Source organism: Tachypleus tridentatus, unplaced genomic scaffold (assembly GCF_004210375.1).
Source record: "Tachypleus tridentatus isolate NWPU-2018 unplaced genomic scaffold, ASM421037v1 Hic_cluster_2, whole genome shotgun sequence".
Lineage (NCBI taxonomy): Eukaryota > Metazoa > Arthropoda > Merostomata > Xiphosura > Limulidae > Tachypleus > Tachypleus tridentatus.
Window position 1 is genome coordinate 68,574,073 of NW_027467782.1, and position 19,809 is coordinate 68,593,881.

At 35.0% G+C, this 19,809-nt stretch overlaps 4 non-coding genes across 4 annotated transcripts; all 4 read right to left on the reverse strand.

Annotated features, from left to right (window-relative positions):
* Window positions 1-3,517: 3,517 nt before the first annotated feature.
* On the reverse strand, window positions 3,518-3,679 carry LOC143243458 (U1 spliceosomal RNA). Its single transcript, XR_013024583.1, has one exon. It is a non-coding gene; the product is annotated as a U1 spliceosomal RNA (small nuclear RNA).
* Window positions 3,680-7,993: 4,314 nt separating this feature from the next.
* LOC143243459 (U1 spliceosomal RNA) lies at window positions 7,994-8,155 on the reverse strand. Its single transcript, XR_013024584.1, has one exon. It is a non-coding gene; the product is annotated as a U1 spliceosomal RNA (small nuclear RNA).
* A 4,325-nt stretch (window positions 8,156-12,480) lies between these two features.
* Window positions 12,481-12,642, reverse strand: LOC143243460 (U1 spliceosomal RNA). The gene has a single exon (XR_013024585.1). It is a non-coding gene; the product is annotated as a U1 spliceosomal RNA (small nuclear RNA).
* Window positions 12,643-16,958: 4,316 nt separating this feature from the next.
* Window positions 16,959-17,120, reverse strand: LOC143243461 (U1 spliceosomal RNA). The gene has a single exon (XR_013024586.1). It is a non-coding gene; the product is annotated as a U1 spliceosomal RNA (small nuclear RNA).
* Window positions 17,121-19,809: the final 2,689 nt, after the last annotated feature.

The following is a 19,809-nucleotide window of genomic DNA, read 5'->3' on the forward strand; positions in this document are numbered from 1 at the left end:
AATCATTATCAACAGAGCATCGAAGCCAATAATTGCCAGTTACACTATATTATCAACTTGTAATTTTGGGCCAGGCTTTCTTCAGTATTCGATTTGATGTCGCCAGTGTGCTGGGGCAAATGTCTCTGAATACGTACCTTAAACATAAAATAATTTCTAAATGATCGACGACAAGCAAAGCTTTTCAAGTATACATACATAATCTTTTGAGTTTGTGTTACTTTTCTAGTAAACCAAGGAAATATAACAAAGTTGGGGCGCTAAAAGTAGAATGTCGCCAGCAGAAAATTTTAATTTCAAAGGAAAAAATTTAAGAATCAATCAAACCTTTATTGAAATTAATTAGAAAGCATTTATGTTTTGGAAAATGTTTATTAGTTGACTGATCCATTATTTTTCACATAATAAAATATTCATAATAACACGTCGCCATAATCACGTGTTCTCCTTTATGGTTCTTTATTATCGTTTTTTGTTGTTTGTTTTTTTGAGTAAATTAAAAGATTGTCGCGTAAAAGTATATAATTTTACTCATTTGATCATACTCAAACGTAGACTATCAAGAGATCTTGTGGGTATGTCCATTTGGAGCTGAGCGGTTCGGCATGGCCAGGTGGTTTAGGCACTCGACTCGTAATCCGAGGGTCACGGGTTCGAATCCCCATCATCCCAAAATATGCTCGCTCTTTCAGCCGTGGGGTCGTTATAATGTGACGGTCAATCCCACTATTCGTTGGTAAAAGTGTAGCCCAAGAATTGACGGTGATGACTAGCTGCCTTCACTCTTGTCTTACGCTGCTAAATTAGGGACTACTAGCGCAGATAGACGTCGTGAAGCTTTGCGCGACATTCAAAACAGAACAAAATCATTTGAAGCTTGTAATAGAATTCACTTTTAAGCACATGATCTCCTTCACGGATATATCGAGTGTATAGACTCAAATTATCAATTTGTTATATCGTTATACACTACAGCCAATCAGTGCTTATCATCAATAACTCAAAGGGTAAAAGTAAAATGCATTCTTCGATAAGAATCGCTAAAAATGAACTTGCGTGAACTCCTTCACTTCATAGCGATATTATATATAAAGAGTGCGTAATGCTTTTCCCAAAATATTTAGTTTCTGTCACGTGCAAATGAATAAGGTTAGGTACCTTGTAAACGTATTAGTCGCAAATCAAAGTCCTTGAAAGGGATTACGTAACTGGCATGTACCTCTTTAACTGTATGACTAACATTTAAAGGTGCAGTATTGGTAGCTTTAAATTTAAATGTCTGATAAGTTACAGAGCTAAATTTGTGAACGATAGTTATGGTTCGGTATATAAAACAAATAACTGAGGACATAGTGATATGCATGTAAAGGAATTCACAGAATGGATAGAGGAGATAGACGTCTTCATCAAGGTGGAAACATACGACAGATGTAGGCCGAGTGCTAGATATTTGGGAACAAGATTTTCGGTAATTATATTTTCAAGAACTGTATAAAACATACTTATAATAGAAGATTTTTGTCAACATTTTCCAGTTAAAAATGGACGCTCGAGAAAGTCTGGCTTTCATAGGCCTATTAGTCTTACGTCACTTGTGGGAAAACGTTTGGAAAGTCTGAGACAAAATGCTTTATAAAGTTTAGAATTTTATTAGATAGCCAATATCAGGTTTTGTATATGGCACGGATTCTTTACAGTAGATGTCTGTGGCTTGGTGCCGACGAATTTCAACGCTAAATAAACAGCACACAATCTGCTTGTTTCAAAATAAAACACACACACAAGCATACAAGCCAAGAAATGAACAAAAAAAATCGATACACTATTGGTTACCACAGCTGAGTCTAGAGCTTTAAATAACACTATCTTTTGTGAAAACTACACACAACTGGTTTAGTTGATATAGAAGCCAACTACAAAATCGTATTATTTCTTCTCTACCTCTGTTATTACGAGCTCTGAAGCTCACTTCAAAATTCGCTCGTTCTGGCTAAACTTATCAGATTATATCCATACAAATTATGAATTATAATCATGTGTGTATTATAATTACAAAAGAAAACCTACCATTTATTAGCTTTGCTCAATAAAGAAGTAGCATCCTCTTTACATTTAGCAACAACCAAGACATTAATATCATCTGCAAATTTAAATATTTATTGACTATTCCTTCATCTATATCATTGATGTCGATCAAAAAGAGCAAAGGTCCTAAGAGTGAGTCCTGAAGTGGCCCACTTGTGACATTAATCTAGTTTGACTGAACTCCTTTCGTAACAACGCTCTGCTTTTGTTATCCCACCCTCTTCTACCCAACTTGCTAACTTATTTCCCACATCTTTCGAGACTTTTTTTTTCTTACAAGCCTTCTATGTATCACATTGTCAAATGCTTTCGAAAACTCAAACATACCAAAACTACATTATTATTACCCTCACCTACATAAGCAGTAACATTTTTCTATGTTTGTATTTTATCCTATTTTGCGTCTTAAATACCGTACATGTGTTTTGAAACAAAACCAGAATGTAATAAAAGAGGCAACTTCAAATTATATGGAATAGGTTTGTTTATATACAGCAATATGTATATAGTATAGAGTTAATTGTTAACTATAATTGAGACCTAAAAAGCTCCTATTATTACCCATATGGATGGAGTTATCCAACTTATTTTCCTCTTAAGGGACACAAACGCACAATTCGGCCTTACAGTTAAAATGAGTGAGGTTTGATAAAGTCACATTTGTATTTAATTACTTAAGTAACGGCCATACATAGGGGTATAACGAATGAAGATAATTTGTCTTGATTAATTATCAAATTGCTGTCTCGTTCTCGCGACGACCTTAAGTAAGGTCACTGTGCCCTATGTATTCACATTTGATACTTGCAGCTACAGGACTGCAGATACTCGGGCAATTTTAACGAGAATGTGACACAGGGATTAAACCTTCCACTGTTTTCCAATCATTGACAGCCTTTAAAATTCCGTATGACACGAATTTTAGGTGGAAACTCACATATCCAGAAATCTGCACTGAGCCTTCCATCCACAGGGCAAGAGCAACAAACTTGTAGTGTTAAAAGCCCTCAGTTTACTGCTTAAGCCTACTGGTGTAGCTTTGCGCGAAATTGAGAAACCAACACAACATAAGCATACCAGGTTGGGAAAGAAATAAGAAATCAAAGAAGTCCTACTGATACAACAAATACAGCCAATGTAAAGGAACACCTTTATACCTGTACCAATTAATAACCTAACTGCAATGCCACCGTTACGCTCTCTACTGTATTTTAAGAACGGTTTAACTCCCATACCAGTGTAGTAAGCTTCACTGTTTCAAATAACATTCTAAGCTAAAGCAGAAATGTTTCATTTGTTGTGCATTATGTATTCATCCCATAAAGGAAGTATTGAGTACGATTGAACATTTTGAGGTTAAATACTTATGATTATTTAGTAACGACTTCATTTCTTTAATAACAAATTGGATTCTTCTTTTCGATTTCTACTACAGGGGATAGCGCGAACGCAGTCCCCACTACCAAAATTACACGCTCCATCTGTCCCAGTTTGGGATAGTGGCAGAGGTCAACCCACCCAGAGTGCAATGGGCGAGCCTCGCTCTGGAGAAGCCACCTTGTTGATCATGGCATTCTCAGCGCCAGGTAAGTATGCTCCATACTCTTCATATAAGGCTTATGTAACAACACTTTGTAGTTATAAATACGGTGTAAAATAAAATATATAATTAGTCTGAAAAAATTTTTAAATACTCGAAACAACTTTCAAACTCTATAATGGAACATTTTTTCTAGTCATTTATTTATATACAATAAAACTTTTCCTTTAATTTCGCCACATTTATGAAACGTAAAAGACTATATTTGAGATTTTAAACCTCTCGATTGGAAGCCTCTTTGTCTTGACGGCTGCGCCACCTAGTGCTGTATTTTGTTTATTTTAAACAACATTGTAGGTACAAATAAGTTGTATGGTTGTTTCTTTTATTTAAAATAGACAAACACAAAATACTATTTGCAGAAAAAATTCACGTTGGTGATGATAAGCGACCTGAGATACATTTCGACTAAACAGAATTCATAGATTATGTTTGTTTGTAGTTAAGAACAAAATACTTTATGGATTGTAATGCGTTTTGCCCACCACAATTACAGAAATTGGGTTTCTGTCGTTATAAGTCCGGTGAATTACCGCTGTGCTACTGGTGAGAAGTGTTCATAGAAGTCCAACATTTCAATGAAAGAAAAGAAAATTCACTATAAAATTGAAGGATAAGTGTTGACTTATTCATTTTCAAGAAACTGGTTTATTTTGACGAGTAAACGAACTAGCACGTCACTTTTGACAAAGAATGGCGAAGGTTCTTAAAATGTTAAATACTCCTTTGTATGCCTTCAAGTCGCTTTATGTCAGGTTATTAGACAAATTCTATAAATTTAAGTTAACTTTATGAAATCATTATCAACAGAGCATCGAAGCCAATAATTGCCAGTTACACTATATTATCAACTTGTAATTTTGGGCCAGGCTTTCTTCAGTATTCGATTTGATGTCGCCAGTGTGCTGGGGCAAATGTCTCTGAATACGTACCTTAAACATAAAATAATTTCTAAATGATCGACGACAAGCAAAGCTTTTCAAGTATACATACATAATCTTTTGAGTTTGTGTTACTTTTCTAGTAAACCAAGGAAATATAACAAAGTTGGGGCGCTAAAAGTAGAATGTCGCCAGCAGAAAATTTTAATTTCAAAGGAAAAAATTTAAGAATCAATCAAACCTTTATTGAAATTAATTAGAAAGCATTTATGTTTTGGAAAATGTTTATTAGTTGACTGATCCATTATTTTTCACATAATAAAATATTCATAATAACACGTCGCCATAATCACGTGTTCTCCTTTATGGTTCTTTATTATCGTTTTTTGTTGTTTGTTTTTTTGAGTAAATTAAAAGATTGTCGCGTAAAAGTATATAATTTTACTCATTTGATCATACTCAAACGTAGACTATCAAGAGATCTTGTGGGTATGTCCATTTGGAGCTGAGCGGTTCGGCATGGCCAGGTGGTTTAGGCACTCGACTCGTAATCCGAGGGTCACGGGTTCGAATCCCCATCATCCCAAAATATGCTCGCTCTTTCAGCCGTGGGGTCGTTATAATGTGACGGTCAATCCCACTATTCGTTGGTAAAAGTGTAGCCCAAGAATTGACGGTGATGACTAGCTGCCTTCACTCTTGTCTTACGCTGCTAAATTAGGGACTACTAGCGCAGATAGACGTCGTGAAGCTTTGCGCGACATTCAAAACAGAACAAAATCATTTGAAGCTTGTAATAGAATTCACTTTTAAGCACATGATCTCCTTCACGGATATATCGAGTGTATAGACTCAAATTATCAATTTGTTATATCGTTATACACTACAGCCAATCAGTGCTTATCATCAATAACTCAAAGGGTAAAAGTAAAATGCATTCTTCGATAAGAATCGCTAAAAATGAACTTGCGTGAACTCCTTCACTTCATAGCGATATTATATATAAAGAGTGCGTAATGCTTTTCCCAAAATATTTAGTTTCTGTCACGTGCAAATGAATAAGGTTAGGTACCTTGTAAACGTATTAGTCGCAAATCAAAGTCCTTGAAAGGGATTACGTAACTGGCATGTACCTCTTTAACTGTATGACTAACATTTAAAGGTGCAGTATTGGTAGCTTTAAATTTAAATGTCTGATAAGTTACAGAGCTAAATTTGTGAACGATAGTTATGGTTCGGTATATAAAACAAATAACTGAGGACATAGTGATATGCATGTAAAGGAATTCACAGAATGGATAGAGGAGATAGACGTCTTCATCAAGGTGGAAACATACGACAGATGTAGGCCGAGTGCTAGATATTTGGGAACAAGATTTTCGGTAATTATATTTTCAAGAACTGTATAAAACATACTTATAATAGAAGATTTTTGTCAACATTTTCCAGTTAAAAATGGACGCTCGAGAAAGTCTGGCTTTCATAGGCCTATTAGTCTTACGTCACTTGTGGGAAAACGTTTGGAAAGTCTGAGACAAAATGCTTTATAAAGTTTAGAATTTTATTAGATAGCCAATATCAGGTTTTGTATATGGCACGGATTCTTTACAGTAGATGTCTGTGGCTTGGTGCCGACGAATTTCAACGCTAAATAAACAGCACACAATCTGCTTGTTTCAAAATAAAACACACACACAAGCATACAAGCCAAGAAATGAACAAAAAAATCGATACACTATTGGTTACCACAGCTGAGTCTAGAGCTTTAAATAACACTATCTTTTGTGAAAACTACACACAACTGGTTTAGTTGATATAGAAGCCAACTACAAAATCGTATTATTTCTTCTCTACCTCTGTTATTACGAGCTCTGAAGCTCACTTCAAAATTCGCTCGTTCTGGCTAAACTTATCAGATTATATCCATACAAATTATGAATTATAATCATGTGTGTATTATAATTACAAAAGAAAACCTACCATTTATTAGCTTTGCTCAATAAAGAAGTAGCATCCTCTTTACATTTAGCAACAACCAAGACATTAATATCATCTGCAAATTTAAATATTTATTGACTATTCCTTCATCTATATCATTGATGTCGATCAAAAGAGCAAAGGTCCTAAGAGTGAGTCCTGAAGTGGCCCACTTGTGACATTAATCTAGTTTGACTGAACTCCTTTCGTAACAACGCTCTGCTTTTGTTATCCCACCCTCTTCTACCCAACTTGCTAACTTATTTCCCACATCTTTCGAGACTTTTTTTTTCTTACAAGCCTTCTATGTATCACATTGTCAAATGCTTTCGAAAACTCAAACATACCAAAACTACATTATTATTACCCTCACCTACATAAGCAGTAACATTTTTCTATGTTTGTATTTTATCCTATTTTGCGTCTTAAATACCGTACATGTGTTTTGAAACAAAACCAGAATGTAATAAAAGAGGCAACTTCAAATTATATGGAATAGGTTTGTTTATATACAGCAATATGTATATAGTATAGAGTTAATTGTTAACTATAATTGAGACCTAAAAAGCTCCTATTATTACCCATATGGATGGAGTTATCCAACTTATTTTCCTCTTAAGGGACACAAACGCACAATTCGGCCTTACAGTTAAAATGAGTGAGGTTTGATAAAGTCACATTTGTATTTAATTACTTAAGTAACGGCCATACATAGGGGTATAACGAATGAAGATAATTTGTCTTGATTAATTATCAAATTGCTGTCTCGTTCTCGCGACGACCTTAAGTAAGGTCACTGTGCCCTATGTATTCACATTTGATACTTGCAGCTACAGGACTGCAGATACTCGGGCAATTTTAACGAGAATGTGACACAGGGATTAAACCTTCCACTGTTTTCCAATCATTGACAGCCTTTAAAATTCCGTATGACACGAATTTTAGGTGGAAACTCACATATCAGAAATCTGCACTGAGCCTTCCATCCACAGGGCAAGAGCAACAAACTTGTAGTGTTAAAGCCCTCAGTTTACTGCTTAAGCCTACTGGTGTAGCTTTGCGCGAAATTGAGAAACCAACACAACATAAGCATACCAGGTTGGGAAAGAAATAAGAAATCAAAGAAGTCCTACTGATACAACAAATACAGCCAATGTAAAGGAACACCTTTATACCTGTACCAATTAATAACCTAACTGCAATGCCACCGTTACGCTCTCTACTGTATTTTAAGAACGGTTTAACTCCCATACCAGTGTAGTAAGCTTCACTGTTTCAAATAACATTCTAAGCTAAAGCAGAAATGTTTCATTTGTTGTGCATTATGTATTCATCCCATAAAGGAAGTATTGAGTACGATTGAACATTTTGAGGTTAAATACTTATGATTATTTAGTAACGACTTCATTTCTTTAATAACAAATTGGATTCTTCTTTTCGATTTCTACTACAGGGGATAGCGCGAACGCAGTCCCCACTACCAAAATTACACGCTCCATCTGTCCCAGTTTGGGATAGTGGCAGAGGTCAACCCACCCAGAGTGCAATGGGCGAGCCTCGCTCTGGAGAAGCCACCTTGTTGATCATGGCATTCTCAGCGCCAGGTAAGTATGCTCCATACTCTTCATATAAGGCTTATGTAACAACACTTTGTAGTTATAAATACGGTGTAAAATAAAATATATAATTAGTCTGAAAAAATTTTTAAATACTCGAAACAACTTTCAAACTCTATAATGGAACATTTTTTCTAGTCATTTATTTATATACAATAAAACTTTTCCTTTAATTTCGCCACATTTATGAAACGTAAAGACTATATTTGAGATTTTAAACCTCTCGATTGGAAGCCTCTTTGTCTTGACGGCTGCGCCACCTAGTGCTGTATTTTGTTTATTTTTAAACAACATTGTAGGTACAAATAAGTTGTATGGTTGTTTCTTTTATTTAAAATAGACAAACACAAAATACTATTTGCAGAAAAAATTCACGTTGGTGATGATAAGCGACCTGAGATACATTTCGACTAAACAGAATTCATAGATTATGTTTGTTTGTAGTTAAGAACAAAATACTTTATGGATTGTAATGCGTTTTGCCCACCACAATTACAGAAATTGGGTTTCTGTCGTTATAAGTCCGGTGAATTACCGCTGTGCTACTGGTGAGAAGTGTTCATAGAAGTCCAACATTTCAATGAAAGAAAAGAAAATTCACTATAAAATTGAAGGATAAGTGTTGACTTATTCATTTTCAAGAAACTGGTTTATTTTGACGAGTAAACGAACTAGCACGTCACTTTTGACAAAGAATGGCGAAGGTTCTTAAAATGTTAAATACTCCTTTGTATGCCTTCAAGTCGCTTTATGTCAGGTTATTAGACAAATTCTATAAATTTAAGTTAACTTTATGAAATCATTATCAACAGAGCATCGAAGCCAATAATTGCCAGTTACACTATATTATCAACTTGTAATTTTGGGCCAGGCTTTCTTCAGTATTCGATTTGATGTCGCCAGTGTGCTGGGGCAAATGTCTCTGAATACGTACCTTAAACATAAAATAATTTCTAAATGATCGACGACAAGCAAAGCTTTTCAAGTATACATACATAATCTTTTGAGTTTGTGTTACTTTTCTAGTAAACCAAGGAAATATAACAAAGTTGGGGCGCTAAAAGTAGAATGTCGCCAGCAGAAAATTTTAATTTCAAAGGAAAAAATTTAAGAATCAATCAAACCTTTATTGAAATTAATTAGAAAGCATTTATGTTTTGGAAAATGTTTATTAGTTGACTGATCCATTATTTTTTCACATAATAAAATATTCATAATAACACGTCGCCATAATCACGTGTTCTCCTTTATGGTTCTTTATTATCGTTTTTTGTTGTTTGTTTTTTTTGAGTAAATTAAAAGATTGTCGCGTAAAAGTATATAATTTTACTCATTTGATCATACTCCAAACGTAGACTATCAAGAGATCTTGTGGGTATGTCCATTTGGAGCTGAGCGGTTCGGCATGGCCAGGTGGTTTAGGCACTCGACTCGTAATCCGAGGGTCACGGGTTCGAATCCCCATCATCCCCAAAATATGCTCGCTCTTTCAGCCGTGGGGTCGTTATAATGTGACGGTCAATCCCACTATTCGTTGGTAAAGTGTAGCCCAAGAATTGACGGTGATGACTAGCTGCCTTCACTCTTGTCTTACGCTGCTAAATTAGGGACTACTAGCGCAGATAGACGTCGTGAAGCTTTGCGCGACATTCAAAACAGAACAAAATCATTTGAAGCTTGTAATAGAATTCACTTTTAAGCACATGATCTCCTTCACGGATATATCGAGTGTATAGACTCAAATTATCAATTTGTTATATCGTTATACACTACAGCCAATCAGTGCTTATCATCAATAACTCAAAGGGTAAAAGTAAAATGCATTCTTCGATAAGAATCGCTAAAAATGAACTTGCGTGAACTCCTTCACTTCATAGCGATATTATATATAAAGAGTGCGTAATGCTTTTCCCAAAATATTTAGTTTCTGTCACGTGCAAATGAATAAGGTTAGGTACCTTGTAAACGTATTAGTCGCAAATCAAAGTCCTTGAAAGGGATTACGTAACTGGCATGTACCTCTTTAACTGTATGACTAACATTTAAAGGTGCAGTATTGGTAGCTTTAAATTTAAATGTCTGATAAGTTACAGAGCTAAATTTGTGAACGATAGTTATGGTTCGGTATATAAAACAAATAACTGAGGACATAGTGATATGCATGTAAAGGAATTCACAGAATGGATAGAGGAGATAGACGTCTTCATCAAGGTGGAAACATACGACAGATGTAGGCCGAGTGCTAGATATTTGGGAACAAGATTTTCGGTAATTATATTTTCAAGAACTGTATAAAACATACTTATAATAGAAGATTTTTGTCAACATTTTCCAGTTAAAAAATGGACGCTCGAGAAAGTCTGGCTTTCATAGGCCTATTAGTCTTACGTCACTTGTGGGAAAACGTTTGGAAAGTCTGAGACAAAATGCTTTATAAAGTTTAGAATTTTATTAGATAGCCAATATCAAGGTTTTGTATATGGCACGGATTCTTTACAGTAGATGTCTGTGGCTTGGTGCCGACGAATTTCAACGCTAAATAAACAGCACACAATCTGCTTGTTTCAAAATAAAACACACACACAAGCATACAAGCCAAGAAATGAACAAAAAAAATCGATACACTATTGGTTACCACAGCTGAGTCTAGAGCTTTAAATAACACTATCTTTTGTGAAAACTACACACAACTGGTTTAGTTGATATAGAAGCCAACTACAAAATCGTATTATTTCTTCTCTACCTCTGTTATTACGAGCTCTGAAGCTCACTTCAAAATTCGCTCGTTCTGGCTAAACTTATCAGATTATATCCATACAAATTATGAATTATAATCATGTGTGTATTATAATTACAAAAGAAAACCTACCATTTATTAGCTTTGCTCAATAAAGAAGTAGCATCCTCTTTACATTTAGCAACAACCAAGACATTAATATCATCTGCAAATTTAAATATTTATTGACTATTCCTTCATCTATATCATTGATGTCGATCAAAAAGAGCAAAGGTCCTAAGAGTGAGTCCTGAAGTGGCCCACTTGTGACATTAATCTAGTTTGACTGAACTCCTTTCGTAACAACGCTCTGCTTTTGTTATCCCACCCTCTTCTACCCAACTTGCTAACTTATTTCCCACATCTTTCGAGACTTTTTTTTTCTTACAAGCCTTCTATGTATCACATTGTCAAATGCTTTCGAAAAACTCAAACATACCAAAACTACATTATTATTACCCTCACCTACATAAGCAGTAACATTTTTCTATGTTTGTATTTTATCCTATTTTGCGTCTTAAATACCGTACATGTGTTTTGAAACAAAAACCAGAATGTAATAAAAGAGGCAACTTCAAATTATATGGAATAGGTTTGTTTATATACAGCAATATGTATATAGTATAGAGTTAATTGTTAACTATAATTGAGACCTAAAAAGCTCCTATTATTACCCATATGGATGGAGTTATCCAACTTATTTTCCTCTTAAGGGACACAAACGCACAATTCGGCCTTACAGTTAAAATGAGTGAGGTTTGATAAAGTCACATTTGTATTTAATTACTTAAGTAACGGCCATACATAGGGGTATAACGAATGAAGATAATTTGTCTTGATTAATTATCAAATTGCTGTCTCGTTCTCGCGACGACCTTAAGTAAGGTCACTGTGCCCTATGTATTCACATTTGATACTTGCAGCTACAGGACTGCAGATACTCGGGCAATTTTAACGAGAATGTGACACAGGGATTAAACCTTCCACTGTTTTCCAATCATTGACAGCCTTTAAAATTCCGTATGACACGAATTTTAGGTGGAAACTCACATATCCAGAAATCTGCACTGAGCCTTCCATCCACAGGGCAAAGAGCAACAAACTTGTAGTGTTAAAGCCCTCAGTTTACTGCTTAAGCCTACTGGTGTAGCTTTGCGCGAAATTGAGAAACCAACACAACATAAGCATACCAGGTTGGGAAAGAAATAAGAAATCAAAGAAGTCCTACTGATACAACAAATACAGCCAATGTAAAGGAACACCTTTATACCTGTACCAATTAATAACCTAACTGCAATGCCACCGTTACGCTCTCTACTGTATTTTAAGAACGGTTTAACTCCCATACCAGTGTAGTAAGCTTCACTGTTTCAAATAACATTCTAAGCTAAAGCAGAAATGTTTCATTTGTTGTGCATTATGTATTCATCCCATAAAGGAAGTATTGAGTACGATTGAACATTTTGAGGTTAAATACTTATGATTATTTAGTAACGACTTCATTTCTTTAATAACAAATTGGATTCTTCTTTTCGATTTCTACTACAGGGGATAGCGCGAACGCAGTCCCCACTACCAAAATTACACGCTCCATCTGTCCCAGTTTGGGATAGTGGCAGAGGTCAACCCACCCAGAGTGCAATGGGCGAGCCTCGCTCTGGAGAAACCACCTTGTTGATCATGGCATTCTCAGCGCCAGGTAAGTATGCTCCATACTCTTCATATAAGGCTTATGTAACAACACTTTGTAGTTATAAATACGGTGTAAAAATAAAATATATAATTAGTCTGAAAAAATTTTTAAATACTCGAAACAACTTTCAAACTCTATAATGGAACATTTTTTTCTAGTCATTTATTTATATACAATAAAACTTTTCCTTTAATTTCGCCACATTTATGAAACGTAAAGACTATATTTGAGATTTTAAACCTCTCGATTGGAAGCCTCTTTGTCTTGACGGCTGCGCCACCTGGTGCTGTATTTTGTTTATTTTTAAACAACATTGTAGGTACAAATAAGTTGTATGGTTGTTTCTTTTATTTAAAATAGACAAACACAAAATACTATTTGCAGAAAAAATTCACGTTGGTGATGATAAGCGACCTGAGATACATTTCGACTAAACAGAATTCATAGATTATGTTTGTTTGTAGTTAAGAACAAAATACTTTATGGATTGTAATGCGTTTTGCCCACCACAATTACAGAAATTGGGTTTCTGTCGTTATAAGTCCGGTGAATTACCGCTGTGCTACTGGTGAGAAGTGTTCATAGAAGTCCAACATTTCAATGAAAGAAAAGAAAATTCACTATAAAATTGAAGGATAAGTGTTGACTTATTCATTTTCAAGAAACTGGTTTATTTTGACGAGTAAACGAACTAGCACGTCACTTTTGACAAAGAATGGCGAAGGTTCTTAAAATGTTAAATACTCCTTTGTATGCCTTCAAGTCGCTTTATGTCAGGTTATTAGACAAATTCTATAAATTTAAGTTAACTTTATGAAATCATTATCAACAGAGCATCGAAGCCAATAATTGCCAGTTACACTATATTATCAACTTGTAATTTTGGGCCAGGCTTTCTTCAGTATTCGATTTGATGTCGCCAGTGTGCTGGGGCAAATGTCTCTGAATACGTACCTTAAACATAAAATAATTTCTAAATGATCGACGACAAGCAAAGCTTTTCAAGTATACATACATAATCTTTTGAGTTTGTGTTACTTTTCTAGTAAACCAAGGAAATATAACAAAGTTGGGGCGCTAAAAGTAGAATGTCGCCAGCAGAAAATTTTAATTTCAAAGGAAAAAATTTAAGAATCAATCAAACCTTTATTGAAATTAATTAGAAAGCATTTATGTTTTGGAAAATGTTTATTAGTTGACTGATCCATTATTTTTCACATAATAAAATATTCATAATAACACGTCGCCATAATCACGTGTTCTCCTTTATGGTTCTTTATTATCGTTTTTTGTTGTTTGTTTTTTTTGAGTAAATTAAAAGATTGTCGCGTAAAAGTATATAATTTTACTCATTTGATCATACTCAAACGTAGACTATCAAGAGATCTTGTGGGTATGTCCATTTGGAGCTGAGCGGTTCGGCATGGCCAGGTGGTTTAGGCACTCGACTCGTAATCCGAGGGTCACGGGTTCGAATCCCCATCATCCCAAAATATGCTCGCTCTTTCAGCCGTGGGGTCGTTATAATGTGACGGTCAATCCCACTATTCGTTGGTAAAAGTGTAGCCCAAGAATTGACGGTGATGACTAGCTGCCTTCACTCTTGTCTTACGCTGCTAAATTAGGGACTACTAGCGCAGATAGACGTCGTGAAGCTTTGCGCGACATTCAAAACAGAACAAAATCATTTGAAGCTTGTAATAGAATTCACTTTTAAGCACATGATCTCCTTCACGGATATATCGAGTGTATAGACTCAAATTATCAATTTGTTATATCGTTATACACTACAGCCAATCAGTGCTTATCATCAATAACTCAAAGGGTAAAAGTAAAATGCATTCTTCGATAAGAATCGCTAAAAATGAACTTGCGTGAACTCCTTCACTTCATAGCGATATTATATATAAAGAGTGCGTAATGCTTTTCCCAAAATATTTAGTTTCTGTCACGTGCAAATGAATAAGGTTAGGTACCTTGTAAACGTATTAGTCGCAAATCAAAGTCCTTGAAAGGGATTACGTAACTGGCATGTACCTCTTTAACTGTATGACTAACATTTAAAGGTGCGAGTATTGGTAGCTTTAAATTTAAATGTCTGATAAGTTACAGAGCTAAATTTGTGAACGATAGTTATGGTTCGGTATATAAAACAAATAACTGAGGACATAGTGATATGCATGTAAAGGAATTCACAGAATGGATAGAGGAGATAGACGTCTTCATCAAGGTGGAAACATACGACAGATGTAGGCCGAGTGCTAGATATTTGGGAACAAGATTTTCGGTAATTATATTTTCAAGAACTGTATAAAACATACTTATAATAGAAGATTTTTTGTCAACATTTTCCAGTTAAAAATGGACGCTCGAGAAAGTCTGGCTTTCATAGGCCTATTAGTCTTACGTCACTTGTGGGAAAACGTTTGGAAAGTCTGAGACAAAATGCTTTATAAAGTTTAGAATTTTATTAGATAGCCAATATCAGGTTTTGTATATGGCACGGATTCTTTACAGTAGATGTCTGTGGCTTGGTGCCGACAATTTCAACGCTAAATAAACAGCACACAATCTGCTTGTTTCAAAATAAAACACACACACAAGCATACAAGCCAAGAAATGAACAAAAAAATCGATACACTATTGGTTACCACAGCTGAGTCTAGAGCTTTAAATAACACTATCTTTTGTGAAAACTACACACAACTGGTTTAGTTGATATAGAAGCCAACTACAAAATCGTATTATTTCTTCTCTACCTCTGTTATTACGAGCTCTGAAGCTCACTTCAAAATTCGCTCGTTCTGGCTAAACTTATCAGATTATATCCATACAAATTATGAATTATAATCATGTGTGTATTATAATTACAAAAGAAAACCTACCATTTATTAGCTTTGCTCAATAAAGTAGCATCCTCTTTACATTTAGCAACAACCAAGACATTAATATCATCTGCAAATTTAAATATTTATTGACTATTCCTTCATCTATATCATTGATGTCGATCAAAAGAGCAAAGGTCCTAAGAGTGAGTCCTGAAGTGGCCCACTTGTGACATTAATCTAGTTTGACTGAACTCCTTTCGTAACAACGCTCTGCTTTTGTTATCCCACCCTCTTCTACCCAACTTGCTAACTTATTTCCCACATCTTTCGAGACTTTTTTTTTCTTACAAGCCTTCTATGTATCACATTGTCAAATGCTTTCGAAAACTCAAACATACCAAAACTACATTATTATTACCCTCACCTACATAAGCAGTAACATTTTTCTATGTTTGTATTTTATCCTATTTTGCGTCTTAAATACCGTACATGTGTTTTGAAACAAAACCAGAATGTAATAAAAGAGGCAACTTCAAATTATATGGAATAGGTTTGTTTATATACAGCAATATGTATATAGTATAGAGTTAATTGTTAACTATAATTGAGACCTAAAAAGCTCCTATTATTACCCATATGGATGGAGTTATCCAACTTATTTTCCTCTTAAGGGACACAAACGCACAATTCGGCCTTACAGTTAAAATGAGTGAGGTTTGATAAAGTCACATTTGTATTTAATTACTTAAGTAACGGCCATACATAGGGGTATAACGAATGAAGATAATTTGTCTTGATTAATTATCAAATTGCTGTCTCGTTCTCGCGACGACCTTAAGTAAGGTCACTGTGCCCTATGTATTCACATTTGATACTTGCAGCTACAGGACTGCAGATACTCGGGCAATTTTAACGAGAATGTGACACAGGGATTAAACCTTCCACTGTTTTCCAATCATTGACAGCCTTTAAAATTCCGTATGACACGAATTTTAGGTGGAAACTCACATATCAGAAATCTGCACTGAGCCTTCCATCCACAGGGCAAGAGCAACAAACTTGTAGTGTTAAAAGCCCTCAGTTTACTGCTTAAGCCTACTGGTGTAGCTTTGCGCGAAATTGAGAAACCAACACAACATAAGCATACCAGGTTGGGAAAGAAATAAGAAATCAAAGAAGTCCTACTGATACAACAAATACAGCCAATGTAAAGGAACACCTTTATACCTGTACCAATTAATAACCTAACTGCAATGCCACCGTTACGCTCTCTACTGTATTTTAAGAACGGTTTAACTCCCATACCAGTGTAGTAAGCTTCACTGTTTCAAATAACATTCTAAGCTAAAGCAGAAATGTTTCATTTGTTGTGCATTATGTATTCATCCCATAAAGGAAGTATTGAGTACGATTGAACATTTTGAGGTTAAATACTTATGATTATTTAGTAACGACTTCATTTCTTTAATAACAAATTGGATTCTTCTTTTCGATTTCTACTACAGGGGATAGCGCGAACGCAGTCCCCACTACCAAAATTACACGCTCCATCTGTCCCAGTTTGGGATAGTGGCAGAGGTCAACCCACCCAGAGTGCAATGGGCGAGCCTCGCTCTGGAGAAACCACCTTGTTGATCATGGCATTCTCAGCGCCAGGTAAGTATGCTCCATACTCTTCATATAAGGCTTATGTAACAACACTTTGTAGTTATAAATACGGTGTAAAAATAAAATATATAATTAGTCTGAAAAATTTTTAAATACTCGAAACAACTTTCAAACTCTATAATGGAACATTTTTTCTAGTCATTTATTTATATACAATAAAACTTTTCCTTTAATTTCGCCACATTTATGAAACGTAAAGACTATATTTGAGATTTTAAACCTCTCGATTGGAAGCCTCTTTGTCTTGACGGCTGCGCCACCTAGTGCTGTATTTTGTTTATTTTTAAACAACATTGTAGGTACAAATAAGTTGTATGGTTGTTTCTTTTATTTAAAATAGACAAACACAAAATACTATTTGCAGAAAAAATTCACGTTGGTGATGATAAGCGACCTGAGATACATTTCGACTAAACAGAATTCATAGATTATGTTTGTTTGTAGTTAAGAACAAAATACTTTATGGATTGTAATGCGTTTTGCCCACCACAATTACAGAAATTGGGTTTCTGTCGTTATAAGTCCGGTGAATTACCGCTGTGCTACTGGTGAGAAGTGTTCATAGAAGTCCAACATTTCAATGAAAGAAAAGAAAATTCACTATAAAATTGAAGGATAAGTGTTGACTTATTCATTTTCAAGAAACTGGTTTATTTTGACGAGTAAACGAACTAGCACGTCACTTTTGACAAAGAATGGCGAAGGTTCTTAAAATGTTAAATACTCCTTTGTATGCCTTCAAGTCGCTTTATGTCAGGTTATTAGACAAATTCTATAAATTTAAGTTAACTTTATGAAATCATTATCAACAGAGCATCGAAGCCAATAATTGCCAGTTACACTATATTATCAACTTGTAATTTTGGGCCAGGCTTTCTTCAGTATTCGATTTGATGTCGCCAGTGTGCTGGGGCAAATGTCTCTGAATACGTACCTTAAACATAAAATAATTTCTAAATGATCGACGACAAGCAAAGCTTTTCAAGTATACATACATAATCTTTTGAGTTTGTGTTACTTTTCTAGTAAACCAAGGAAATATAACAAAGTTGGGGCGCTAAAAGTAGAATGTCGCCAGCAGAAAATTTTAATTTCAAAGGAAAAAAATTTAAGAATCAATCAAACCTTTATTGAAATTAATTAGAAAGCATTTATGTTTTGGAAAATGTTTATTAGTTGACTGATCCATTATTTTTTCACATAATAAAATATTCATAATAACACGTCGCCATAATCACGTGTTCTCCTTTATGGTTCTTTATTATCGTTTTTTGTTGTTTGTTTTTTTTTGAGTAAATTAAAAGATTGTCGCGTAAAAGTATATAATTTTACTCATTTGATCATACTCCAAACGTAGACTATCAAGAGATCTTGTGGGTATGTCCATTTGGAGCTGAGCGGTTCGGCATGGCCAGGTGGTTTAGGCACTCGACTCGTAATCCGAGGGTCACGGGTTCGAATCCCCATCATCCCCAAAATATGCTCGCTCTTTCAGCCGTGGGGTCGTTATAATGTGACGGTCAATCCCACTATTCGTTGGTAAAAGTGTAGCCCAAGAATTGACGGTGATGACTAGCTGCCTTCACTCTTGTCTTACGCTGCTAAATTAGGGACTACTAGCGCAGATAGACGTCGTGAAGCTTTGCGCGACATTCAAAACAGAACAAAATCATTTGAAGCTTGTAATAGAATTCACTTTTAAGCACATGATCTCCTTCACGGATATATCGAGTGTATAGACTCAAATTATCAATTTGTTATATCGTTATACACTACAGCCAATCAGTGCTTATCATCAATAACTCAAAGGGTAAAAGTAAAATGCATTCTTCGATAAGAATCGCTAAAAATGAACTTGCGTGAACTCCTTCACTTCATAGCGATATTATATATAAAGAGTGCGTAATGCTTTTCCCAAAATATTTAGTTTCTGTCACGTGCAAATGAATAAGGTTAGGTACCTTGTAAACGTATTAGTCGCAAATCAAAGTCCTTGAAAGGGATTACGTAACTGGCATGTACCTCTTTAACTGTATGACTAACATTTAAAGGTGCAGTATTGGTAGCTTTAAATTTAAATGTCTGATAAGTTACAGAGCTAAATTTGTGAACGATAGTTATGGTTCGGTATATAAAACAAATAACTGAGGACATAGTGATATGCATGTAAAGGAATTCACAGAATGGATAGAGGAGATAGACGTCTTCATCAAGGTGGAAACATACGACAGATGTAGGCCGAGTGCTAGATATTTGGGAACAAGATTTTCGGTAATTATATTTTCAAGAACTGTATAAAACATACTTATAATAGAAGATTTTTGTCAACATTTTCCAGTTAAAAAATGGACGCTCGAGAAAGTCTGGCTTTCATAGGCCTATTAGTCTTACGTCACTTGTGGGAAAACGTTTGGAAAGTCTGAGACAAAATGCTTTATAAAGTTTAGAATTTTATTAGATAGCCAATATCAGGTTTTGTATATGGCACGGATTCTTTACAGTAGATGTCTGTGGCTTGGTGCCGACGAATTTCAACGCTAAATAAACAGCACACAATCTGCTTGTTTCAAAATAAAACACACACACAAGCATACAAGCCAAGAAATGAACAAAAAAATCGATACACTATTGGTTACCACAGCTGAGTCTAGAGCTTTAAATAACACTATCTTTTGTGAAAACTAC